Source organism: Nipponia nippon, unplaced genomic scaffold (genome assembly GCF_047370975.1).
Source record: "Nipponia nippon isolate SJK-2023a ecotype South Korea unplaced genomic scaffold, ASM4737097v1 scaffold_5, whole genome shotgun sequence".
Taxonomy (NCBI): Eukaryota; Metazoa; Chordata; class Aves; order Pelecaniformes; family Threskiornithidae; genus Nipponia; species Nipponia nippon.
This window is the reverse complement of record NW_028262369.1, coordinates 19,639,251-19,666,187: the sequence shown is the minus strand read 5'-3', so window position 1 is coordinate 19,666,187 and position 26,937 is coordinate 19,639,251. Positions and strand designations below refer to the sequence as shown.

The window sequence follows — 26,937 nt, the reverse complement described above, 5'->3', positions numbered from 1 at the left end:
TAATACTGTTCACTTGACACCTCATAAATAATAATTTTCACATGAAGACTTCTGTATGGAAGACACTTTAGATTAGCTGAATGAATTAATACATAAGAATTTTATGCATTGCGGAGAAACGGGTGAAATTAATACTGAGTACTAAAAGTCATCAACAGAAACTATGTAACTTTGGATGTAATTCTTAATGTTGTTGATGTTGTTATGCAATACCCTTCCTTCTGTTAATATTTTATGTATTCGGGTCAGCAAAGAAAAACTATCCTGCACTATAGGAACTCCTTATGTGAAAGCAATTCGCTAATTCCTTTTATGGTAGAGAGAAGAAAGTAATCCTCAATAGCAATAGGGTGACTCTCCTGGGAGTTTGTATGTGCATGCAACTTTAAAAAAACAAACAAAAACAACTGCCAAAAACCCTGCAACAGATGAATTCAAAATTCCTGTTTCCAAGAGGTGGTAATACATGTTATCCTGCCAGAAGTTGTATGCTATGAAGTTTCAGTGCATTTATGAACTTGTCTTCTCAACTTCAGATAGGGCCAGATGAACCTGAAGCAATTGCAAAAAACAAACCAAAACCAATCAAAGAAAAAGACCAAAACCACTTGTCTTTTGTTTTAAAAATTCTATATCTAAGTACTGTAAATAGGGCTCTGATATAAGGAGGGCTTCTGACTAATCACTGTTGTTATTAGCCCTTAAGGAAGATAAGAGTTTTGGGGTCTGGACAAAAATCAGACCTGTTCAGATGATCTGAGTTTACCCACTGGTCAGAGCGGGGGAAAATATTCTGCTTCTAGGGGAAGGGGAGTGCTGGCTAAGAGTGTGTTCTGAAAGACCAAAGTCTCCATCAGTTTTATAAGGGGGACATTCTCTTGGAGGTAAACACAGTGTGAAGGGCCCAGTGTTGATTGAGGCTTTACACAGGCTTGGGGTGAAAAAGGAGATTCCCAGAGCTCTTTTAATCTCCTGTTGCTTTTCCATATTTTATCTTGTATCTTTTTTTTCCCCCATGTTTACCTTAGAAAGAAGCAAAAATTCTTAAAACCTTTGTTCCTTGTTTCTAAGAAGTACTGGAGAGCAGTGAACTATCCTGGCAACACAAACTGGTAACAATCTGTCATCAGGGAAGGAATTATTCTAATTTTTTATTAGTAATTTGTAACGCGGGGGTAGCACCTGGAGGCCTTGATCAGACATAGCAGCAGTGTTTGTCAGCATAACAAATGGGCGGTCCCCACTTCAGACAAACTTACTACCTCAGAGGCAACAAAAATAAACTCTTCCTTGAGATGGGAAGGCCTGCAAATGAAGAAGGAAACTGATTCTGTAGCCTGCGGTCTTGTGGAGAAGTATGGGGAAAGGGAGCTTGCGCCTGCTGTCCTTCAGTGCCCGGGCATGTGACTATACAGCCTCTCCAAATCTATCTCCTAGGAAGGTTCATACACTCCACAAACCTCTGGCTGTGCTTCCTGCTAGTCCACACAGAGTATCAGGACAATCTGAGCTGGGATTTTCCATCTGTTTTTGAGTAAGGCATGCTACATTCCCCAAAGTAGTGATACAACTGCACATTCCTGTAATTTTTTACTTGATTCATAGAGGACCGACCTCACGCATGACACTTTTAACGTGGGTTTGGGGGGCTGGTTTATTTTTTTGTCTTGCTACTACATTTTCGCCCTTTTGAGGTGATTGACCTTAACTAATCTCTAATTCCTGAGTCAGGAATGCTCTGACTTTCCTTAGGGATATTTCACTTGCTCAGACTCTGTGCTGTGACCAGGGTACTGATCTGAAGTAAGAAGACATAGAATAGTATCAAGTATATTGCACTTTTTCTCCTGTAACTACCTCCCTCGTGCACATACTTATCTAGTTCTGTTCCAGATAGGTTTTTTTTGTTTGTTTGTTTTAAATTAGGTTTAGCAGTCAGTAACCTTCGTTTGTCCCAGGAAATTGGCTGCTAGCTTAAGGCTGTCTATTGTAGTGCATACACCAGCTAAATTTCTGCAAATTTTTCTTATTCTCAGGACCCAAGCTTGAGGCATTCTGTTTACTTGGCATATGTGATGTGGGTACATTTTTATTGCCCACATTCCACCTCTTCATTAGTCTCATTCTCTGTTTTCATCTTATTTAAAATGTCAGGATCTGCCACTTCTCTGCCAATTTCATGATGGCCTACACTGGCAAATACCCTGAATTGTGCTATAGTCATTTCTGCAGGTGGAAAGGGCAGTGTCTCTTGATGTTTCTTTTGGATGATGTCAGTTTTGGTGTTTGGACACTGTGTATTGAAGTTGCATTTTTTAGCTGTTTTAATCTCTGAATCTGATTATTTGGGATGGAAACAGAAACCTGTGACTGAAAGGGACCTATTTTTATAATTAAGTTCACGCAGTAACATGCTGTTTTGTTAGATTATCTTTTATATAATATATAATTGTTTTGTCTGTTCTTTTTTCCTGGTTAGGTAAAAAGTAAGGAGCTTTGGTTTCAGGTGTAGCCTTGCATGACAAAACAAACTCATTTGCATGGATGTATAAACTTCCTCAAAACATCTAGTGACTTGCCATGCTCAGGAAAGAGAAGTCACCGTATCTAAATGAGAAACTTTCTCAGCATGGCGTGTGATGTTTGCTATTTCTGCTTTCCAACAAGTAGGCTTTATTTTTTGTGTATCATGATTGGAAAGTATTTTTATTTAATTAAATATAAATACTTTAACCTTGTTGAACAGTGGGAGACAAACTATCAGACCTTCCTCTTCATTGCCTCTTACCTAGCCATACACAACAGCACAAAGGATTGTACCTTCCTAGTATTTGGTACCCCCTTTATACTGCGGTGAAATTATTCTAGATGTACAGTAGTGGCAATTGAAGCATATTGCAGCCACACAGGAAATCTCACACTTGTGGAATGCAGCATTTGTCCTGATGAAAACTCATTGCCCTTGAGGGGTTACAGTACAAGGAGGGCAGCAAAATCTCCTGTTATTTGCTGAACCTTGATGTAAATGAATTCATTTACTCCTGTAAATGTGCTCCTACAAAATAAGAGGATGTTCAGGTTTGCAGTTAGCCAGCTCTCGGCCAAAATAAAATTTTATCCTGGTCTCCTGTGGCAGGCTTTGCAGCAGAGATCAGCTGTGGAACCTTGCTATCAACACTGCATGCTGAGATCCTTCTTTCATGCAAATGATGAGTTTTTCTGTGAGCAAGTGATAAGCTTTTTCAAACCGCATGGTAACCTAGCAAATAAAAAGCTTCCGTATTCGCATGAAGGAGTGGCTTCTTTTGTATGCCTCTTAATGACCTTAATTTCCATGTGATAAAATTTTGATCTTTTAATGATTTCACTGCAATGGGTGACAGAGAAATGAGGGACAAGCAGGAGAAACTGGCACATCATTGCTTGCAAATGAGCTCATTTGAAAAATACATAAAATAGATTTCAAAATTCAAGAGAACTGAGTTCCTCTTCAAATTAAATTATGTTGTATTCTCCTTGTTATTATTTTTCATAAAGATGGCTGGATTTCCGATTAGGAAACAGATCATCAAATACAACTTGACTGAAGCATATAACAAAAATAATTGGAGAAACCCTAGAAAACTTGAGCCACCTAATGTTTCCTATACTGCTTATTTCATATTAAGTACATGAAGAGCACTCTTAGTGAGTTTAGTTGGATAATAATTACATGTTCAATTAGTAAGGTAATGTTTATTGTAAAATATTTTTGACACTTCCACTGTTGGAATGCAGAAATCTCAAAGATTACCTCAGTGAGAGCAATAGGGAAAGTAAACCACTAACTCAACCTAGTGGTCCAGACTCTGAATGGTCTTGCTTGAGTAGAAGTAGAATTATTTCCGTAGCTTCAAGTATTATTCATTTTAACTAAGTTATTTCTCTGTAAATTACATTAGGATTTGATCCATATGTGACAAAAAAGGTGTATGGGGGGAGTTGTCATAGAAGTGCAGTTAATAATACAAGGAGAACATTAGCCAGCATATTGATTCTTGTAAAAATGTCACAACGATGATCTATTAAATGCACAGACTTTTGATTATTACACTCTATATTGAACAATGCAAGCTCTTTGAATCTGACCTGATTTGTTTACAATAATTTTAGTGTCATTGACTTATTTTGCTGTAAAACAAATGAGAGTTAAAATTAGGCCCATGTTTTCCAACTGAGGAAGACTCCGTTAATGCTGTGTGAGATTATTGTTCCCCACTAGCTTAAGACCTGATTTCACTAAGAGATTCTTTTGAGCAAAACCACTGTAAACCTTACAGCTGTTTTCACAAGAAAAGGGAAGTGCCACACAGTAAACTTGAAATCACGACTTTAGGTTCTCCAGCAGCAAGGGAATCCTCTACCTGAAATTGCTCTCTACTAAGACCATGAATCAGACTTTTACTACTGAAAAAAGGTCTGCTGGCATAAGGTGGTGGTTTTCCTCCGTTAGGTGTTACTGTTTTACAGCAAACCTGTTTTGTACGCTTTTCATCTTAATCAGGAGAAACCTAGGGAAAGGTGGGAATAAAAGACAGTAAAAGCCTCTGGAAGACTTTGCTTAATTAAAATCAGTGGTAGCCAGACTTCTTCCCTGAACAGTGCTGAGCACAGTACTTTGTAAAGAACCAGTATTGACAGAGATGTCAAAACCTCAAACTTTTTATTGTCCTTTTTTCCTCAGGTATATTTTGCCATAAAATAAAAGTTTTCATGAAAAGGAAAACACTGTTATATTATCTGAAAGATGTGAGCTTTGGACATATATGTGACAATGCCTGCAAAAGCAAAAAAGAACCCCCTCGCCCCTCAAACAAAAAAACAAACACCAAATAAACCAAAAAAAAAAACAAAAGAAAGATGCAGTAAACCTTCTTCAAGAAATGTGTCATGAAATGTGTTTAGATACAATCTAAATGTGTTTAGATACAATCTAAACTCAGACTAGACAAGCTTATAGTTTTTTGCATTACAGTCTCAGCACAGCTCTCGTATGTATATCTTCACATATTTGCTGAGCACTAAATCCCCTTGCTTAAGGGCCTTGATTAAAAATTCCTTCTCTGTGAGCAGCAAGTAGGGTGGCAAATTTAATAACTGCTTTGTTGTGAAAGCTACTAGTAAAGGAATATAGATACAGCATCATGGTGACTTTGATAAGGAAAATACTAAGGATTTTTTTATTGTGTCAGTGTTCTATGCATACTGTTTCACCCTTTTATGTTAAACATGCACAAGGAGAAACGTAACATCATAACACTGGATGTTTTTTCTTTCCATTTGTTAATATTTGTATTTGTGGACTCTGTATCTGACAGTTTTAGCTGTGACAAGTCACAAGACTTCCTTTGCATAGTCAAACAGGCCTCCTAGATCACTAGACCATCCCCTGTGCCACAGTTGAATATGGCAGAATCAATCAGGGGGGAAAAAAAGGCATATACAGTTACAGGTAGAGATTCAGTGGTGGTATTTTACCTGAAGTTTTGAACTAGCATTAATAGAATGATCCTGATCTCAGAGCAGTTCCTCTTTCAGAGGTGTCACTTCTGATTTATAGTTACATACTGCCATCAGTTATGGCTATTTGTAGAATAGCAGAGCACTATAGGTTGCAAAGGGCCTCTCGAGGTTGTTCCAACTCCCTGTTTAAAGCAGGACCACTCAGATTCAGCCTGTAAACAACTTATGTGCCTCTGCATAGCACGGGCAAAGTTTGAGAAACAGCCTTTGTATTTATTCAAACCTAAATAAAACACTTGGTCTTGATGGAAGCTTGTAACTTCTGATAAAGTATTTTTGTGTCTGCTCTGGTTGTCTAAAATGTGTGGGATAAACTTCAGGCATTCATGTGTTTTATATATTGCTAGAGTTGCCTTTGCCTCCAAGTTTTATATGAAATACATCTTTTCAGTTTGGATGCAGAGGCAACTCTAGCAACATATAAAACACATGAATGCCTGAAGTTTATCCCACATGGACCAGAAGTATCAGCCTGTTGAGTTACCTGCATAATCTCACTGCTGTGAATTGGATTTCAAATATGAAAACACAATGAGGCAGACTATAGAATCCTCCTGCATATTAGAATATATTGTGATGAAACTGAAGAGATTACTATGAATGTAGGTAAATTCCTGTACCTACTCCACCGGAAATCAAAGCTTAGCTTTTGTATTTCCCATCTGTATTTCAGCCAGCTTTTTTAGCTTTAGTCAGGAACCCTTAATCTGGTAAGGACAATGCCTTTTATATATTTTGTTCTCTGTGAGAAGCTGCGAGCTAAAATGAAATACAACTTCAATGAAATCTGCATGTACTTTAGCAGGCACTGCAGTTCAAAGAAAAATGGGCTCTAACAGACCTTTGAAGCATCTTTGGCAGTTACGTGTTGTAATGTGGTGACTACTTTATATGTAAAATTGTCCTCAATTGTGTGGATTTGGAAGCACCAAAAACTGTAATGATAAGAGCAACTACAGATGATTTTGTTCAGACACTTCTATATGTTTCAAGAGCATTATAATCTGGATGTTTTTTCCAGTGCTCACATCCACTAAAAATGTCTTAAATGATTAGCACAGCAGCTTGTGGTATGGCTGTGGTTAAACACGGATGAGCCCAATAGGATAGTATTTCCTCTGTTCTCAAATATGTCACATAGGTGTATTGTGTGAAATGAAAGCTGTCATCGGAAGAGATGTTATGATCAAATCACAAATCTGAGAAGCTCTTCAAAACTTCCCTTGTTTTTATTGTTTTAAATAATTTAAGTTGCAGAAGTATTAAGAAAAGTGCTCTCCAGTAATTAAAGCAAAGAAAATACCAGCATGCACAAAAGTCGGGGCAGGGAGATAAAATAAAACATAACAAAAATCAGTCAGTACAGAGAAGGAAATGCAGTGAATGGTCAGCCTAGCTTTTCTGGCTGTGTATTGTATAACTGCCAAATCTGAGGTGGTGTCATATGCTGCTCTTGGCAGCAACTTTGCTTTGGAAAGTTATTTTCAGTTTGGATCATTTCAAAACTGTGTCTGTGACGAACTGCAGTGCGGGGAACAAGTATGGCTGGCTTGGGCAAAAGATGTTGTGGCCATTTCTTACAGTGGTTTTGCTACTGAGGAGAACATAATGTGTAAGCACATCCTACAAGAATGTCTATGCGGGGACTGAATTATTTTTAGCAGCTTAAACAACGCTTAATCTCTCTATAGGCAACCTTACTCATAATTAAATTGGTCTTAATTCAATTTGATCTAAATTACAGTGAAGGTGAATTAAGACACATGAAATAAACTATTTAAATTCTGAATTAAATCAGCTACACAGTTTTATGCAATTTAATCAATGTCCTTCAAATTCAGAGACCTAGTTAAAGTAGTTAACTTTTCTAAGATCCTTAAGTGCTGTGATGGCAATTTGAGTCTGAAAACTCTTGTAGGGCGCAATATTTGGAGAGTACAAAGGCAATATCTTTCTAAAATCCCATTGGCTAAATCTAAATAGTTCATATATTATCTTTACAGACAAAGGTCAGATTGAACAAAGCATGAATGAACTTGCTTTGAGCTGACAGAAAGTGTTCTTATGTATCCGGAGAGAATGACCAGTAGAAGTTTTTGTGTTCACGCCAAGTGCAAAGCTTCCTAATTAATTTTGTCATAGTTTAGAGGGTGAACGGAATTCTGATACCAAGGCTTAATATTTTTTGGCAATGTTTCAGGGCAAAGCTAAGAGATCAAGAAAATGAAGTATAGAAAATAAAAATGTTTTGATTCCTTCATTGGAACTGAACTGAATTTACGCTTCAGTTTTAGATTTAAAAGAAAGATCTGTGAATTAATTATATCCTGAAGAAATGCAGAGAACTCTTTGTTTTCAGAGGCGTGAGGATTAATACCATAAAACGTTTCTTTGTTTGAGTTTATAATAGAATATAGATTTCTCTTTGATATAGGGCTTTGTTTTAATCAGGCAGGTTTTCTGATTTTACATATGTAGTAAATTTTAAATTACTTCCAATAGTATCTGCCTGACCCTTGCCTCCTTCCCTTACCTATTTTATATGGTAGTCAGAGACTAATTGCCTCTGCATTATCATCACAGTGGTCTCTCTGTCTGCCTTCCTTTCTACCTGCCTTCCTTTCTACCTGCCTTCCTGCCTGTCTCCCTCCCTCCCTCCCCCTTCTCCCCCTAAATGTATTCTAGCATTTATAGGGCATTTATTTAACAAGTTGAAGGGAAAAAAAAGGAATTAGGTCTATGATGCAAGCTTCCACAGGGACTCCCAGAATTTGTCCATGCACTAAACTCATTTCTCTGCTCGTGTTCCTCTTGCTTAAGGGAACTTTGCTAAGGTCTAGCCAATGTCACTACAATGTCTGTCTTTGTTAGAAAACACTAAGAGGAGATGATTTAAGTGAGAAACATGGTAAATTATTGTAAAAACAATTTGAATGCTTTGACAAGTGTTATTTTAAAGGACGCAAAACCAAGTTATTACTTAATTCTTCAATGATGGCATCTTGTTCCATGCTGGAGCAATGGAGCTAGGGCACTTGTGGGTATTAACAGTTACTATTAAAATCATTTGCAGTGTACTGAATTGTCACTCAGAATGAACTATAAATTGGAAACATATGTTTTTGAGCATCAGTCCATTCTTACAAGCTGTTCTTCAGCTATGGCTTGAGTTCAACCATATGTATGAACAGGAAACTAGAAATACCTCACTTGTTTGCCAGCCATTCTTGATTCTTTCAAAAGAAGAAGGAAAGAGTCTCACTTTTTCTTATGGGGAGATGCACGGGGTCTTCAAAGCTGGTGAGAGCAGAAGGTGATGGTACATTTTCACCCTCTGAAAGATGTTGGTCTGGCCTATACTCCTCACTCCAGCAAATATCCTGACTTTTATTAAAGTGGAATTAGACGAACCCTTTCTTTTGTAAGGTTCTGTGGATATAATTGTAAAGCTTTAGGAAACATTTTGTAATTAAGCTTTTCAGTTGCTCGCTTTGCTGTTAGAAATCCCTGTGGCTTATATGCAAATACTGTTCAGTGTCAGTAAGTAAAGACAGTATGAATGCTACTTGAATACCATACCTTCCATGGAAAAACCTTGGGACATTTCACAGACCCACAGTGTCCTCACAATGTTCCTGTGAGTAATGAAATGTACGTGGATATTGGTTTTGAGCAAAGATTTGCTCAAGCCAGTGATTAATAACTGAGTTTTTGAAGACTCTCTATCTGTTATCTCACAATGATCCTATTTAGTTTTATTTTGCAAAAATGTTTGTGAGAAAGTCCTTTTGAGAACATATTTTCCAAAACTCTTCATGTAATTTTTTTATGTTGAGAGGTTATCTGAACTGTAAGCATCACATGGAAACCTTTTACAGGTTTTTACATGTGCAGAAAGGTTATATTTCTATTTTACAGGTATATATACTAGAGTTCAGTAGATACAGTCATTATAAGACTAAGAACAGAACAGAAGATTCTTCAATGGTGACATGTCTTTTCTTAGAAGGGATCACTTCATGAATTAAACAGCAAAAGCACTATGTTCTATGTAATCTCTTCCTCCTGTTGCCTTGTTTCATCCTTCTCATATTGGGAATAAATTCAAAACTGTCTTCAGAGCTCCATATTGTAGCTCATCTAAACATCATTATACAGTCTTAATGGGGCCCATACTGTGCAGCTGCATGTCTGTTTTATAAAAACCACTAGATCTCTTGTAAGGACGTCTCTTATCATAAGATATTACCTGCTAACTGTTCAGACAGTTGTCTTGCTTATGGTTTCCTTACCTTAGCAAACCCTTTATAGTGAAGGTGTTAAGCCACTGTTTTATATAGCTTTTCCAGCTGCATCAGTAAGTGGAAGGAAACAAAAGAGAAATTAAACTAGAAAGAAGGAAGATAAGAGATTTTTTTCCTAGACAATAGAAATCATAGAAAAGAATGATTCATTCCTCGCTTTTTTACACAGTCCTGATTCCTGCTATTTCAGTTAAGATTTCCCACTGTGTATGTTACCTCAAAGTAATGACATTCATATGCTGGCTAAGGTATTCCTACCAGTGATATTTTCTTTTGACATATGCAGTGTTCACAAATACACCATGACTAACAAGTCCCAAGCACGACAGTTGTGTTTTAGGGAAATAAACACCAAATTCAAAGGAGGAGCTTGCAATTATAGTTCTTATACACCAGACAAATCTCCCTCTAACCTGGCAGTGGGTAATTTAGAGGTAGGAGTTAAATTTCAGTCCTTTCCTTGACACTTCCAGTAGATATTCTCCTTCCCTAATACTGAGTGTTTTCTGTCTATATCAGCAAGTTTGTTTTTTAATGCATCAAATATGAATATAGTTGGCTTGAACAATCTGGAAACACTTTAAAATGTTTATTACTTTTTGATCATTATATCAAAATATTTCAACCTGCTGATCATTTTTCTCTTGGGAACCATTTGCTTCCTGCAGTAATGAGGCCCAGGACTTGTCTTGCTCATGTCTCTTTATATCATCCTAACAACTGAGAGGAAAGGAAGCTGTCACTAGGTGATAGACTTCTGCCAGACTTGACTGCCGGTTGAGTCTGTGATGTGCTTCTATGCATGTTTTTTTCCTGTGTTTTTACCTAACATTTCATAAGCATCATGTTGATAGAGTAAATTTTAGTATATGTGTTGAATCTGAAGTTATAATGCCAGATTACCTCTGTGATCTTTGAGGCAGTACCTCTTAAACAAATGCATTCCTCACTACAGTCCAATCTGTATTGAATTATTTGCAAGTATCCTGAGAGCTGTTCTTCAAGGTTCGTTCATTCCAGTATCAACCTGACTGACCTCCACCCTTCTATCCCCTCCAGATTTTATGAAATAATTCACTAGAGAGGAACTTGGACACTCACCACAGAGATTTGGTATTTTTCATCCTTTCAAATGATCAGTGAAGGGAGTCTAAAAATTATATTAACACAGCAGCCCTGACATAAGACAGCAAATTTCTGTTTCTGTCATATGACAATCAACATCTATGTTTGGCTAACCAGCTGCAGATCACCCAAGTCTATTGGATATTGATGAAGACATTCACCTAAAACATGGGTTAGTCTCATTATTCTGGTTAGTCGTCTTATTCTGAGATCTTTAAGTGAAAAAACAATGGAGTATTGAGGAAGGCATCTTCATCAAGTATTCAGTACCTGTGAAATGATATCCTGAATATCAGAACATTTTCCTGAATCAGAGCTTAGACTGCCTTTTTGAATGGTTTTATAAGAATCATGAGAGTCTCTGCTGACATCTATAGTTAGATAATTGCTTTGAAGCCGTAGTCTAGCCCTCCTACAATTTTCCCATTTATATATGCTGCTTTTCAGGTTTGGGGGCAGAATTATTGGATAATTTCTAAATCTATAACATATAACTATAAAAATGCTGTTTCTTGTCTCATTTTTATGGTATGCAATTATCTTTTATTTCATTCTGATCTAGTACTTCCAAAATACAGTTTATAGTTGATCCACAGCAACATAATTTCATTTTAACTTTTAAATATGTCATTTTAAACAAATTCATTTAAACTTTTGAGTAACTTGCTGATAGCTTTCCTCAGTGTTAATGCAGTGTTTGCATGTGGGATGCATGAGACACATTTTGTGTTTATAATTTGAAATGAGTTTGTGATCCAAGTTCCGTCTGTATGTGATCTGTAGTGCTGAAGAAGGTTTTAGAAATGGATTTCTATTCTGTTGTGGAGAAGTTGAGGGAAAGTGACAGCTGGACAGCCATTCTACCTGCATCTCGGAAGACTCATCAAATTACTCTGATATTTTGGAAGTTTAGCATCATCTCTTTAACTTCTATACGCTGATCTTAGAAGGTAGTGATCATAGTGCCAAGCAGTTCTGATTTACTTCATCAACAAAGACTTGAGTGTTTTGGAGTCTCTCTGCCTTTGGCAGCACAGAAAGGAAAGGGTTGCCTATAGCTGTAATTGTGTTGCCTTTTCATTCCCCTTAGGCTGGATTATTTTAATATGAAAAGCACAAATCCAATTCCATTTGTATTTAAATTTGTTTTTCATCCAAGGAAAGTACTGCCTACAACTCTTTATGTTGTAACAAACTTTCCGGACTAGTTTATTTGGGTACAATTTGATGTTAAATTAATATAGGCAGCAGCATAAATAATAAGATTCCTGGAGATATGTGATAAATTATTACTATCACAGCCTCTCTCTTATAGTCAGCATACTATTTGTTTTTTTTAATTCATGCTGTTTGCATTTTCATTAGCTGTTTGGAGATTAGAAGAATGGTGATATTTGCAGAACTGTTTGGACTATTAAAGAGATTTGGATATTAATAACCAAGACTGGGCAAATTATGTACAGATTATAGAAGTCTACACAAAATAAATCAGTGGGAGCTTTACTGTCTGCATCAGTGGGGCCAGGACTTCATATGTGACAGACAAGACACAAACATTTTAAATAGAAAAATGTATCTTGTATTCTTGTCCGTAAATTAAATTATCACAAAGGGAAGGGAGGAATAGTTAGATTTGAAGAATATGTGAAAGCGTTCAGAAATCATACTCTATTTGTCTAATAAAAACATATTTAAATTCAAACAATTTAAAGTCAGTGATGGTTCCTGAGGATTATATGAGAAGTTTCAGTGAGCACAAAAAAAACCCAACAGAAATGAACAGACCCATGAAGTCCAGATATTTAAAATGAAAGATTTGTTCATATCTCAAAATAGTCAGAAACAGCAAATGATGAAAAGCTCTTAAAATAGGAATGTACATGTACATAAGGGTGTAAACAACTCGTAGAGTTCTTCATGTCAAATTAACAGGATGGGTGGGAGGAATGTAATGTTCTGTTATGTACCATTGGACTATCAGAGGGCTTGAAGTAAAAAGGAAGAAAAGTTGGTGGACTTAATTACTAAAAGCAAGATGCAGGGTAAGCATGAGAAAAAAAGTCTAATGCAATTTTAACCACTTTAGTATATAATATTAATTAAGAACATAAAATAATGTATGCAGTATGTAAAATGAAAATAATTTCTTCTCTGAATTATTATTAATACTTTCTGGTGTCACAGCAGAGCTTGAAAAATTACAAATATTTAGTTAAATGTTAATCGAGAAAGCGTATTTTCAGATTAGTTTCCATACCTGAAGGTATATGTGCAGGTTAGATGTAGAGGAAAGCAGGTATTTTAGTAATGTCAGCATATTTGAAATAATTTGGGTAATCTTTTCATAGGTATATTTTGCCAAAAAGAATTCTATTCCACGTTCTGAAAACGCCATTGATTACAAAATTCCCTGAAGAAACTGAGCTGAAGTATAGCATAATAGCAGTGACTGAGAGCTTGTAGGCATTTTTTAATATTAATTTAAAGACTGTCAGCGAAACAGTGGAGGGTCAAGTTCCCAATAAGTGAGAATATGGTTGATGAGTGACAATCACCTATTCCAGATAATATTCAAAGCTGGTGTGAGAAACTTCTTTAAATAGTAATTTTTAATGCCTGAGACCTCCTCATCCTCCTGCCACCAAAGAGCTGTTTGTTACTCATACAGTGGTCTTGACAGTCATGGCTCAGTCCTCTACTTTCTTGTCCCTAACAATGCAAGCAAAAAATATTTTACGTTGATGCTAAGAGATCTCCATGTGAAAGTGGAGTTCTGCCTGCAGGCTACTCAGTGCAGAGTTTAGAGTTTGGGTCCGTTCTCAGTTCACATTGCATTCAGCACTCCGGTCGAGCAGTAAGCACGATATACTATTGCACTGTAGAAGGACCATCAGGATGACTTTTGAAAAACGAGAATGCCAGTGTCCCTGAACTGGGTAACACTAGGAGCAACCTTGCCTTTCACTGGAAATTGTGATAGCCATTCAATACCCTTGGAATGAAAAAATGTTACTTTTGTACCACAAAATGAATGTGCAGCAGATCATTGCATATTGTCAAGATCTTCCTACACCAACAGTGTGTTCAGCAGGTAACCCTGAAGTTTCTGTTCTCACCCAGTTTTCAGTCCCTATATTCAACTGTAGAAAGAGCTTCAAGAAGAGCTAAGGGTTGCCTCTGAGATACTATAAAGAAAGTTTATATTTTTCACAACCCCATTTTTTACACCCATCCATCTGTCCTTATTATGGTCAGTGCTTTAGTGCCCAAACAACTTTGACAGTTCTGGTATTTCAATTCTCAAGCAAAATCCTGTGTTACAAAGTTGTCTATTTTCCTGCACAATAGAGGTGCTTATTTAAATGCAATTTTCACTGTTTTTTTTGTTTACCAAAGTTATTTATCATGGGTTAATTACCATATGTTATTACCAGAGATTGATCTTGGACATTCTTTTAGAGGCAGTAACAGGCATAGCAATTTTAATCCTCATAGAAAACTGCTTCAGTAGTAAGTAAATGTGATATTACGATAGATTATTCCAGTGAGATATGTTTTACTGTCTATCCAAAGTGAGATGGAAATGTTAAATTTTTTTTTTTTAAAGTTTTAACAGGGTAAAACAGCTGAAATATTTAGTATGAAAACAGTTTAAAAAAAATTACTCCACATTAGCAGTCTTGTGAGACATGATTTATCTTAAAAGAATCCAAACAAGTGGGATGGAAATCTTCTTTTTTTTTTATTGGCCTTTAGGGTTTTGTGTTTCTATTATTTAGCACCTTTCTGGTTTGTGGACTGAAGGCGAATTAAAAGTCTATTTTGCTTAGTATGAACTGTTGAACTTTACAAACAAAATGGAAGAATTGGTCTAGTTTCTTGTTAAATGTTTAATCTAGATGTAATAAGCTTTCAAGATTTGTTATTCATTACAGCAAATAAATGTCTGTGAACAGTTTACATAGTTACAGAAGAAACTGGGCATTAGATCAATTTGCAATCCCTTTCAAGGGCACCTTTCAGGTTATAGGCTTTACATTCTCACTTACCACTATAAAACTAGGCTTTGGCATAGAATCTTCTTGCTTACCATCTAAGGTGGGTGCTAACAAATCCACTGAAATTCATTACTCCCAAGACTTTGTATAAAGGAATAGATGATACTTGTGAAGAAGTAGGGGGTATCACCCATGTTCTCTGTGAGGGCAGATCTGGACTGGCTGGGAGAATGCTGGGATTTTCCTGTTAGGATTATCTGGCAGGGGAAGAGAAACACAAAGGAAGCATCAGAGTCACATTACCTCCCAGGGTTAATCCTGACCTCATGCAATTTACTAATCACTCCTTACTTAGAATTTTGTTTAGAGATAGAAAGTAGGTCAGAACTTCTTAAAAAATATGTTCTTTCCTTGTTCCCAAATCACTTCAATTAAGACTCATTTTCTGTAGCAACCAACTAGCAACAGTCATCAGAAGGGCTGTTTCTTTGTTTAAGAAGAAAACTCCATGTTTCTCTCCTAGCGCTCTCAGGTCTGATATTACTCTGCCATGACATAAAATCTTCCATTTTCTGCTGGGTGAATAAAGCAAATTCTCTAACTTCCATCAGAACATGTGCATGAATGCTGGCATATCTAATGTTTGACACATTTGTTATAAACAAAGTAGCAGATGTTACCTTACCCACGTATATTAGTTCATTAGAGAGCATATTTTTTTCATTTCAGTTTTTAATGTTAACTCTTATGTGCACTTTTGCTGCTAACAGAAGAGCCAATATGGCCTTAAAGCTAATGCTTTATGCTCCATATTATTTTGAATGTTGTATTAGATGATGTTGTTTTGTTTTTTTTTTTCATGAGGCAGCGGGTCTGCTTTTTCCTTAACTTGGAGCAAAGTACTGTCATTGAATGTAGTCTCCTTCTTAAACTGGATTTGCTTACAACATACAGTAATGAAATGTGTTTGTATGTTTGTTTTATATATATGTATATAAAAGGTTCAGCAAGAGGAGTAGAAGAAAGTTTTGAGCAGGAAGCTGGACTAGATTAGCTCTTGAGGTCCCTTCCAGCCTGAATTATCCTATGATCTATCTGAGGTGGCTTTCAAATACTAGTGCCACAGGGAGACAATGAGTTAATGTTTCGCTTCTGCATCAACGTTTGATTCAAGTCATCCATGAAATGGGTTCATTGGTCTTAGCCTGAAGGCACAGCTTTGATCCTGCAAGCTTCTCTGCTGAGGTAGTCGTCTGTAGAGCTTCACCAAATGCAGCTAGTCACCCCTCCACACCTACGGCAATCTAGACATTAAACTGTGCGAGTTGTTGCACTCATTTCACTTAGAGCTTCTAGCTGACCTTAAGCCAGTTCTTGAGGAATTAACCGTTAGTGTGTTGTTAGGACATCTGACCCAAAACTGTCTTATGCCTAAGAACAATTGCTTGGTTTCTGGGCTTGGAAATCCAGTGATGTCCACAGTATGTTGGAAGAAGTTGTACCTATGAGACCACTGTATAAATAAGCTCACTTTGGAAAGCAGTGCACATACAGTAATAGAAACCCTGATTCTAGTCGATGAGGTCTAATTATGACTTCTAAATTATGAGGTCTAGCTGTATTTTATCTTTAAAATATCTTTGTGAGTCATCCATGTACACTTTTATTGCTAGAAAAAGCTATTCGGAACAAACTAGTAAATAATAAAAATCAGCTTCACAAGAAATTACTCCTTCAGTGGGTTAAAAAGAAAACAAACACTGTATGTGTACTTTGTACAATAGAGCAGTCATTTTTCTCTGTAAAATAGTTTTCAAAACATAAAATGGGTGCTGCTCTCTGACCATGATAAGTGGATAATGGTTTGGGTGCAGTGGTTGAAATCATAGCTTGTTTCCCACCCTCACTCTTGTCTGTTTGTGGATTGTATGTGCATGCATGCAGTTTTCATGTTTTTACATTTTCTAATGATTCTCAAAAGAGATTCTGAAACTGAGATTCTAGACATAGGTGTGACTATAAATTTCTATATGGGTGGTATGCTCTTTTAGCTGGAGTTAAATGGAGTTAACTAGATAATGGTCAAAAGTGGTTTTCTCTCCTCAGCAGCAAGAAAACTAATGTGATACAAAGAAGGAATTTTGTTGTACTGCAGAGAGGTCAATTACTGCGGGAATCACTTGACTACATCTTGTGTTTTAGTTAAAAATGAAATCTTGATTAAAAGCAATCAGCAGAGAAAGAAAACTAAAGTAAGCGGAGGATTGCAAAGTGGGGAAGGATATAAATCTTCCCATATCTCTTGCACCTGTAAATACATGAAATACAACTGGTACTCTTGCAAATCATTGTGTAGACAATGACTTCAGAGGCAAGGTAGCATTGTATAATGGGTGCAACAGAGACATTCTAGGGTTAGAACTTTGTGAACTGCAGAACAAAATTACCATGGAAATGAGTTTATACATCACTTCTCAAAATAAAAAGGTTTCATTATTTCAGGACTATAGCTGCTGATTCTTCTTCAGGAGGAGAATCTTCTCCTACATCAGCATCAGGGACAAAAAAAACCCTTATCATTGGCATTTTTTTGTTTCACCTTTGATTGATTTAGACAGCTCTTGACCAAACTATTCAATAACATGAAAATATTTAACACCCTGTAAACTGAAATTGAAATTTAGCCAAAACATACTGTATGAAGAAACAGAGGAATGTCTGTACTTCTAACTTGAAACTGAAGACTGTTTTCTTTAATATTTAGAAATGGATATTCTGTGAGATGCTTTGACTAAAAAGGGGAAAATGGGTAATATAAAGCTGCAGTTTTAAACTGTAGCCAGAGAACTAAGAAAAACATAATTGCCAAACTATTCAACAGTATTTGTAACAAGAAATTCTACTTCCTTCTGTTCTTGTGGTAAAGCACAGAAGCAAAAACCTTCTTCTGTGTACCTGTGGATGATAAAAGATATCTAAGAAATTTTAGAAACTATCAACAGTTTTTGTATGATAACTATAACTGCTTATTACCAATCTTTTCCCAAGAACAGACTGTATTTTTTTTTCCTCATTTAGTAATTTTGAAAACAGACCTAGAGTTTTACATTCCATTTGGCATTAGAGTGTATGGTTCATCCTATTAATGTTTTCTCTCCATTCTTTTAATTACAGTTCTACATTTTAAACTATATTCTAATTTCCATGGAATTAGACATGCTAATCCATCCTTCAATAATATGTTTACATTTTGCTTCTTCCAGGATGGGAGTAAATTTAGGTGCGTTTTAATTTATCTTGCAGTTCTGCATTTTCTGAAGTTTGCATTGCAGACTGATATTTTTGAATATATGCATGTATCTGTACCTATATAGATATGTATCATCATACACATACTGAGGACCAATGAAACCTCAGTCTAGTTTTACAGATCCTCAGGCATTATTTCTTTCCGAATTAATTATTCCTGCTGTGACCGCAGAGTAATAAAAAATATTAAATGGATTTCTTAGGAACCATTGGTAGTGTAGGCACTCCTGGAACTACTCTAATGTATTCCCTTGCAGAAGGGAATTGAGTATGGGTTAGCTCCCTCTGCCAATGCCACAATTACCTGCTTATTTTTTGTCAATATTGCAGGAATGTCTTTAGCCAGCTTCTTAGCCCTGTTTTTGTATACATTTCTGTCCCAGGGAGAAGTATATTAAGTTAACAAAAGGTGATATTAATGTTGCATGTAGAAAAACCTTCTATCTTCCAGCCATCTAAAACCCTCCCAGCATTAATCACTTTAATAAGAGTTATGAAGCCAAAAGGGAAGATATATGGATATATATTAAATGTGTCCCTTAAAGAAACAGAATGCAGGAGCTTTCGTAGTAGGTCAGACCTGTTTGTGTGTTCACTGTGGCCACAGTTGCCACAAAGTACAAGAAACCTCTTGTGAGCCATTGGGTAGTCAGCTCTCAAGATAACAGTGCTTTCTGTCCTAAGACTAATTATTTTATATCTGGAAGTATCAGGGCTTGTATCCCTTTATTTTCTGTTTAGTTGGCATGCCTCATTAGAAACAGAAACTGTGTATCAACTACATGATTGTTTCAGTTAATGCGGTCTCCCAGGGGGAGTTTTGCTGGTATGTTCTAGCTTTTTTTTTTTTTTTTTTTTTCTTCATTAATTGCTTTAGAAATACCAATATGTAAGGTATTAAAACCTAATTCAACAAGGTACTTAAGCAAGTACCATCTCAGGTATATATATATTCATGCTAATTTTGGCCAGAGTGCTCAGAGGTTTAATAACTTGCTGTACCAAAGCTAAAATGCTTTAAAACCCCTTTTGTGATAAGGCTAATGTTTAGAACGCAGACATCTAATGAATGTTGCTGCAACGGTTCCTGGAATTATGTCACCATCTTTTGTGCCAGAGGTTAACGTGCCCATACGAGAGTTGACAGAGCAGGATGTGTATGCACATCTCACCTTTCTCAGCTGACAGGTTGGCATCTCCTGTTAAGCTACTGTAGTGAGTGACCTCTATGGAAAGGTTGAGGTTGACAGCTTGGGGCAGTAATGTCTTAAGCTGCAAAATTCCTCTGAGGATACGTCAGTACTTAGAGAACTACCAGGGAAAAGTATGAGTGAACAAAGAGCTGCAGATTAGAGGACTGCTGTGCAAGGAACACCTTTTCATATTTTTGGACCCTCCTTTTGACACCCAGCACAGCAATAGGCATTTGTGATTTGAATGTGTCTTGTACCCATTGCTTAGCTCACAGAAGTGTGTTATGCTAAATCTGGTCTCTGGGATCTAGTCCAAGAAAGTGTGCCAGGACATTAGGTTGCTAGTTAATATGACTAAAGTGTGGGATTCATTTACTCCCTAAGTACTGGGTGTTTTATTTACCTTTTTAAGTTGTACTAGTGATCTACAGTCCCATTTTTAATTTGAAGCTTTGCTTTCTCATATTAATTTTCTGCATTTTGCATGCTTGTGCAGTGAGGGGCTTTTGCATGTTTTTCTTTGTTTTATTTTTAAAGAAAAAATGTGATAAGAATGGACGGAGGCCACGGTTCTCTTCCACAAAGGAGTAGGCAGCAAGATAGTTCTTGGTGATTAAAACTTAAGATGTAATATTACAGGCTATAAAAGATAATGACCCATTATAAAATGCTTCACAATTTGAAGACTCCACATTTTCCTTAAGCCTCACTAATTGTACTGGATCAGACCCATAAGGCTGAAGCAGACAGATCGTCTTCACAAAGGACAGACTCCCCATTGGGCACTGACACAAAGATCTGCTGAGCCATGAGTCTAGAAAGGTTCATTGATGGTGAGGTGAAATCTGAAGTACTTTTGAGAAAAATGAGTAGAAAATTAAATGGGAACTAACCTGTGTGAGATGATTGGATTGGAGTTTGTTTATTATTGTGTAATTCAGCTTTCCATTGGTGTTAACTTGGGCAAAGGTCCTTCCTGGTGAAAAGCTAGTTTTGGATGAACTTCAGATTTGCTGAAAATGGTCAACCAAGTATTTGTCATGGATACTTTCTGCTCAAAAAGGATGGTAGCTGGTGAAGGAAACCTAGAGAGTTCAAAGCAACGTTGAAACTGTCTGTACAGGCAAGAATCACTGAAACAGGATGTTGGTGCAAAGAAAAGATTAGACAAGAGTGATTACTCTGTTGTTTATACGAAAACTGGCACAACCACATGGTGATCCATACTAGGCTGTTGCAATTACTTGTTATCCCTCAGTCTTGTCAGTGTCTTTCATAACCTTTCTTCAAGTCTGCCTTTTTTCTACAGCATTTCCCTATTGTAACATACCTATATTCTAGTGATCTTGCTATTATAGCAACTTGTAACTAAGAGAGGTTAGGAGGCAGTCTGTCATTAGAAACCATACAGAAGATTTACTGTTTCACTGAGGAGTGAATTGCGTCCAACAGTGACTGGCATCTGAGCTGGCCTGCGGAAGGGGCAGTGTATGTGAGAGTATCTACAAGCCACTTCAGAAAAGCAATTTGTTGCACTTATAAAAGGGAATTGACCTTAGTTAGGTGCATCACTTCAGCTGAAACATTCTCCTGTCTGTTGTATCATGCAGTCTGCAGTTTAAAAGCTACAAAGATACACTAATATCAATTTCTACCCATTGTATTTTAATTTGAAGGTTTTTCCTTTTAATTTATGTGTTTATCATTGGAAATGCATGGCGATGGGTAGGAGAGGGTTTGAGCACTGGAATGCAGCTTCTGGTATGCACACAGAGTCCTATAAACTTAGGCTGGACCTTGGGTTTGCATAAATAATGTTGTGAGTATGATTTATTTTTCAAAGAGTGCTTGCCTTTTCTGAGAAAAAGTGATAACTGCTCTGAGTATTTGAAACAGAAACAATTCTTATTTTGAAACAGGCTGTACTGTAACTTGTAATAACCTGTAGATAATACATTGCTGATAAACATACTATCCATAAACTATTTCCATTTGTATGTGCACTATGCATTTTTCTAGCAATTTTAGGAGTTACAAAAGTCATGAGGTTTAGATTACAACGTTATGGTCATACACACATCACCTTACACACTGTTGCACCTGTCTACCTGGCAGAAGCATGCTTAGTTTTCCAAGGGATTGCATTAATATTTCAGGCTATCTCACTTTGCTTTTAAAATTATTGCCTAAACCTAGTTTCCTGTTCCTTCTTTATATTCTGTCTTTGATTGCACCTATATCTGGGGGGAAAAATGGAATAGGAAAGATAGTGATTTAATTAGTGGTGATGGCCAGAGGGTATAACTGTCATCACCAGAATGAATGGCTGCTTTCCAGTTGTAGCAGCAGAACTAGTAAAATTGTATCACCAAATTTATCTACCTGTTATTACACCCTGGGAATTCCCATGTGTGTTGATCACATACTTACCAGGTGACTGATTAGTCTGTAGCAAGACTACTGAACCTTTTCGCAAATGTTTCCAGTTTTTCCATATGCAGCTCTTCCATTTTGTCACATCTTGTTTCCCCAACTTGGACTCTGGAGAGATCTGTACAACACGTCTATGCAGATTAGTTTTGCTATTAATGCACAAGTCCTCTGTAACTGATGTGTCCTCCTTCCATTCTGACTAAACTGCTAAATTGTTTTCAGTGAATTAAAAATGAGCTCTGCTGTTATTTTCTCTTCTATAGGGATGTGCATTTCTAATTTCCAGTTAGAGAAGTTGTTTATTAAAAAATCTGTCCATTCATTATTTGTGCTTATGAAGGTGGAGCAACTTCATATGCAGAACGTAATTAGCACTTGGAATCGTTTTGATCTAGTTTTCTCTACGTAAACTCTTCACTGATAGAAGATTTCTACTGGTGAGAAAACTTCTCTTTTAGACTCTCGGCATCAAAGCCTAAGTAAGTGAATTTCATGATTCAGCTAGGTTTTCAGTGCAGTGCAAATAATTTGAAATACCTTTTCTCAAACACCACTTTTTATGCTAATTTCACTTGGGGTTATTTTGGGGGGGAGGTAGCATGAAATGCAAAATATTTCATGAATAAATTAAATAACTGAAGCATAGAACTTCTCCCTCAGTTTGAGGGCTTTATAGAAAAGTAACATACTGAAAAAAAATCCTCTTCTGGCTGCACATTAAGATACGGAGAAGAAAATGGAAAATATCTGTCATTTGAACTGCTGCAGGCACCTAAGAAAAGGTTTCATGTGGAAATCTGTCATCTGCCTCTGGTATTTTGAGGTGGTTGCATTAGTCACTCTGAGGTAGCTCTTTCTATAGCTGGTCTGCCTATTGCACCCTATTCTACCTCTTAAAAAACCTAGGAAACAGGACCCCTTTCCAGATTAGGGTTCTAGATTAGCCTCGTTTTTACGAAGGATGCAGATTAGGATGTGGTCCAATACTAGTAATGACAGACCCATTCTTTTGAAAACTGGATACATATCTTTTCTATTACTGGTAATAAAACAAGTAATAATGCTGTGAAAATCCAATTGCATTTTCAGCTGCTGGGTTATAACGCTCTATTTACTTTTTCTCTGATGTTACATTTCTGTCTTGTTTATATGCATGTGTAAATTAAGAACAGAAGAGAGAATGAGTATAATGCAAGGATTTTCAAGAAATTGTAATGATCAGTCAGGTTCTGAACATGTGAAATCTCAAAAATGTTGTCTTTTTATAAGACAAATATTTGTCTGGCTACTAGAATACTCCGTTCCCCATTATCTTTGTTCCACCTCATTTCTAAAGAGTGGAACAGTTGTCTTTGTGTTTCTCTTGCTCTGCTGAAAGTTGATATGAAGCCAGATCATTTCAAAAGTGTTACATTCATATAATAAAAATATATAGAGATAGAAACACAAACTCCTGCTCCAGGCTAGTATTTTTGGCTCTGTAGAATACATTTGAACATGAGCAACCATGTATCTTCCATTTAACCATCATCTTAATTTAATTTTACTTGACCTAAGGAGTTGACAGCATAAATCTTCTGTATTGATTAACCAGATGGAAAACAATTCTTCACATAACAGTAAGGTGACAGATTTATATCCAGAGAACAAGTACTAATGTGTTTAATTTGCTTGCAAATTGAACTGATAAGGTACAGATTATTTAGACCAAAGTTGGAAGTTAATTCTCATTAACTAGTCATTCTTGCTCAGACCATTAACAAAGACTCTAGACAATAGAGAGTTTGGTGGATTCTTAATTGTATTTCCATAGGTAAAACGAGGAGTTTCCACACAAAGGCATACATACTTTATATATAAATATATATTTATATTAAAAATATATACACAAAATATATACACACATTTTGTGTACTCTTAAGACTTTCCTCAGATTGGTTTTTACTGTTAAAGTACTGATAAAGTAAAAACCCAGCAGTGCTAGGTTAATGGTTGAACTTCATGATCTTAAAGGTCTTTTCCAACCTAAACAATTCTATGATTCTATAATTTAATAAATGAGACAACTATCAGATTTCTTCTGAATCTAGGTTATTCTTTTCTCATTCTGTATCACATCTTCCTCAAAGAGGAACAGGCATCTCCACTGATAAATGTGTACCTCTGCCTACATAACTTTCAAAACCCTAGATTTGGAATTAAAACCAGCACCACCTGATCTAGCTTCAATTAACAGTTTGCAGAATGGTCTTGCTTCTCCCTGAAATACAGAAAGTCTCCTGTAACATGGAAATTAGCAAATGCAATTGAAACAAAAAATGTCTTTGAAATGAAAAGAGAGTAAGAATTTTAATCCTTAACTTATCCATTATCACTCTCACCCTTCTGTTTAAGCCTCTTTGCTGCAGTAATCAAAACTGCAGTTGCTTAGTCACTGATAAACCTACATCATATATTCATTCCATTATTTTCCTGCAGGCCGTAGAAGTACCTTTTGACCATGATGCAGCTTGTCCAGTGATTGACAAGTGTTCTGATAGCTTGTTTCACAGCTTTCTTGCATTTTAGGGACTGAATTGCTGGAGGCACAAGCTGTGCAGGGAGAAAATCAAGCCTTATCAGTGCTTCCCAAATTCTTGTTCAGGTTTTTCCTCTTGAGCTTCTGCCTGCCTTTACTGATTTAATTAATGCTTCTATGTCCTTAGGTTACATACCTGCTGACTTTAAATCTGTTGCCATTTATCCATTATTAAAGTAACATTCTATGGCTGATGACTTGGCTGACAGCTATAGAACTACTGCCAAACTCTCATTCCCATCAGAGATCCTTGGAAACAAGGACATTAAAGATTTTTTTTTTTTTAATGAAAAGGGATAAAATTTATCTTAATAGTTTAAAGTCTGACAACCTGAAGCTCTTCAGAAGCTAATTAACTTACATTCCATTGCCTTGGATATTGCCATTTCTCCTTTCATTCATGTCAATGTTGCATTGGAAAAGAAACTCTTTTAAGAGCCACTTGACCCTGCTTTTAATGGTGAAGTTAAGGAAGGTAACTGATGGAACTGGCAATATCTTTAGCCTTAAAACTGTTTCTCTTGCTCTGGCCATCTTGCTTTGAAGTTCAAACTCACATGTGTTTTAAAATAACTCCCTCTCCCGGGGATGACCATATGTCAGAGTAAAAGGGGACTTGCAGCAAAACAAGAGGAAAGCATTACCATCTCTATGTGCTTCCTGACTTTGGGGAAGATCCATTCTACAGCCTGATCTGTGAAAGGGAAAGATCATGTCCCCTTCTGAATAAAAAAATCCTTTAGCTATTATATATTATATTAAAATGATGATGTACTATACCTCTCATTAGCCTCCCTGTAACTCAACAAGCTTAATGACTAATTCCTCCACACAGTTGTCTGCTCTGCCTTGACTTCAATGGGTTTTTCAGTCTTTTTCAAATCACAGGTTAGCTTTTCTGAGAAGTGGACCTCTGCATAATAGATTTAAAACTATTGATGAGAGACTTGCTTCTTTTAATTAACTCTTCCTGAGTTTGTAGAAGGAGCCCATAGGTCCTTAGATCTCTGCAGATCATGAGTGGAAGAGCTCTAGACTAGGATCCTACGGGACTAGTAGTGATTGGTTTAGGAGACAGTAGGTCCCTGTCTGTTTCCATTTCTGTATAGCTTTCTTCAGTATTTCTATACTAGCATTTCTGCACTCCTCCCTTTTCTGTCTTTTTGTAACCTTAAGCTTTAATTAAATTACCTTTTAAAACACATAAATTTTCATTTACTGAGCATCAAATATAAAGATAACACATGAAATACATGGATGAAAAGTTCCATAAAGAATAGTTAATCTTATGTTCACAACTTCATCTCAGCCTAAATCCAACTGATCTTTCAAAATGCTCAGAGGGCATCAAATGAAATTAGCAGGAGGTAGATGCAAAACAGGCAAAAAGGGATTATTCTTCATACAATACAATATTTCTGCAGGTTGTTGAGGGTCCTAAAAATTTACATGTGTAAAAAGTGACTGGGAAACATAATGAAAGAAAAAGGATCCCGTGAGAATTATTGAATAGAAAGATGTCATACACGGCTCAGAAGATCCTGAACTGCAAATTGCTGAAAGCCAGGAGCGTACAAGGTAAGTAAATTTCGCCTGTTCTTATACTATTCTCAGAACTGCTCCTACTTCTCAGCTTCTCTGCCCATTGTGAGAGATAAGATTCAGGGTGATCCTGTACTATTCTTATTTTACTATTGAAGTGCATTTTCCCCTTGACCCTGTCTTTCTGTTGGACTGCTTCAGGATTATCTCCTTGGTTAAACATTTGCTATCTATAATGCTTTAATAACAGATATTATTCTAGATGTATTCATTCAAATGTTACTACTCTGTGGATGGCACAGGTGTTTCTGTTGAAATTTTTATGCCTGATTTGATTTAATCTTTTTAACAATGTTTGTCCAAGATTTAACATTTGAGTGAATAAAATTAAAATGAACCTCAGCATTTGAAAACTAAGTTTGGGAATCCCATCTGCCATAAAATTCCTTGTTTTATACACCGCAAGTTTTGAAAGCATTGGAATCCCAAAATTACGACTTTGCTCAGTAAGATTGGCGTCAATTCCTTTTTTTTTCTTTTAACCATCTTAGACATTTTTAAGCTCCAATTGTAGTTGTATTTATAAGTAGCTTTTATATTTTTGGAAGATGACACTATGCAAATAATCTGCTGAGATTAAAATTGTAACATGTAGAGTCTGAAGTACACTGAATAATTCCTGCAAGTATTGATATAAAAATGTCTTTAGCTTCCTTCCCCCCCCATATTTGAACAAGTTGTGAAACAGGATCTCAGAAACTTTTAAATAAGTGTTTATTGTCATTACAGAAGAAGCTTATTTCTAGGTTTGAATAATACAAAATGTCCTTTTAGTTGACAGCTAACAGTGCACACTGAATGAATCCACAATTTGCCATACAAATAAACAAGGA

At 36.4% G+C, this 26,937-nt stretch overlaps 1 long non-coding RNA gene across 1 annotated transcript in view; it reads left to right on the top strand.

The window, feature by feature from the left end:
* The window catches only part of LOC148052073 (uncharacterized), a 40,219-nt gene extending 14,195 nt beyond the window's left edge, over window positions 1-26,024 (top strand). The window contains exon 3 of the long non-coding RNA XR_015698839.1: window positions 25,927-26,024. This is a non-coding gene — a long non-coding RNA (uncharacterized LOC148052073). The remainder of the gene's footprint in view (window positions 1-25,926) is intronic.
* Window positions 26,025-26,937: the final 913 nt, after the last annotated feature.